This window comes from Sinocyclocheilus anshuiensis, unplaced genomic scaffold, assembly GCF_001515605.1.
Source record: "Sinocyclocheilus anshuiensis isolate Anshui unplaced genomic scaffold, SAMN03320099.WGS_v1.1 scaffold210, whole genome shotgun sequence".
Classification (NCBI taxonomy): domain Eukaryota; kingdom Metazoa; phylum Chordata; class Actinopteri; order Cypriniformes; family Cyprinidae; genus Sinocyclocheilus; species Sinocyclocheilus anshuiensis.
Genome location: NW_015547666.1, coordinates 410195 through 411549, shown reverse-complemented (window position 1 = coordinate 411549; position 1355 = coordinate 410195). Strand labels below are relative to the sequence as shown.

The 1355-nt window shown below is 39.9% G+C and overlaps 1 protein-coding gene across 1 annotated transcript in view; it reads right to left on the bottom strand.

Annotated features, from left to right (window-relative positions):
• Window positions 1–1355, bottom strand: part of LOC107702561 (peptidyl-glycine alpha-amidating monooxygenase B-like) — a 53317-nt gene that overhangs the window by 9917 nt on the left and 42045 nt on the right. The gene's annotated exons all lie outside the window — the stretch shown is intronic.

The window sequence follows — 1355 nt, the reverse complement described above, 5'->3', positions numbered from 1 at the left end:
TGATGTTAATGTGTCTGCATTCAAGCATTTCAGTGGGCTTAAACAGATCACCCTTTACAGCAGATTTAGTTCACAGACAACTGACAGCTTTGACCTAAATATGATTTTCAGTTACAATAATTCATCCTAAAACTCGACATTAGTAGCTTACTTTTAACAGCATCAGACGCGCGAGCGCTCACAAGATCTCCCGGTTCTTACTTGTGAATTCAGTTCACTGGAGACTCGCACTAAACGGTTCATTTGAATCAGTGAGTTGTCGACTCGAGAACAGCTGCAATCGGTTCATTCTAATTCGTCAATGAATCGTTTGGTGCGATTTGCGAACCGATTTAAAAGGTTAATTGAAAAGAATCAGTTCGTTCTTGAATCAGACACCGCTTCTGCGTCTCGGAGCACGTGATATATTATAAGGAGTAACGATATGTTTTATGAAATGTAGTGAAGTAAAAAGTACGATCTTATGCTTTGGAATTTAGTGAAGTAAAAGTAAAAGTTACTCAAAATAAAACGACTCCAGTAAAGTACAGATACTTGAAAAATGTATTTAAGTACAGTAACGAAGTAAAACTACTCCGTTACTGTCCACCACTGTAAAACGCCATAAATAAATCTTTAAAAAAAAAACAAAAAAAAAACAACATAAACAAGGTCCAAAGTTCAGAGAAAAATGATGTGGATCTTTTCTGGAGGTAAAACATGTCAAAAGTCCAATGTCAATAACTATATCATTCTCTTATTCGATACCTGTGTGAACTTAAGGGTCACTGTAAATGAGCACTGGAGCTCTTTTCACATTTGCCCAGTTGATTTTGGGGAAATAAATTTCAAGAATTTTGAAAAACTGATTTAAATATGGTAAAATGTGTTAAAGGGGTCCTATTATGCTCTTTGACAAAGTCTTGATTTTTCACATATTTTACATTATTACACACCTCTCTCCTCAGTTTGGCATGAACAGCTCGAATAGTTCCTGTATCAAATGAAGGCCTGCCTTCTGAAATACGAAATGTGCTGTGATTGGTTAGCTGGGCCAGTGTGTGTTGTGATTGGCACCACTGGCCAGTGTGTGTTGTGATTGGTTAGCTGGGCCAGTGTGTGTTGTGATTGGTTAGCTGGGCCAGTGTGTGTTGTGATTGGTTAGCTGGGCCAGTGTGTGTTGTGATTGGTTAGCTGGGCCAGTGTGTGTTGTGATTGGTTAGCTGGGCCAGTGTGTGTTGTGATTGGTTAGCTGGGCCAGTGTGTGTTGTGATTGGTTAGCTGGGCCAGTGTGTGTTGTGATTGGTTAGCTGGGCCAGTGTGTGTTGTGATTGGTTAGCTGGGCCAGTGTGTGTTGTGATTGGTTAGCTGGGCCA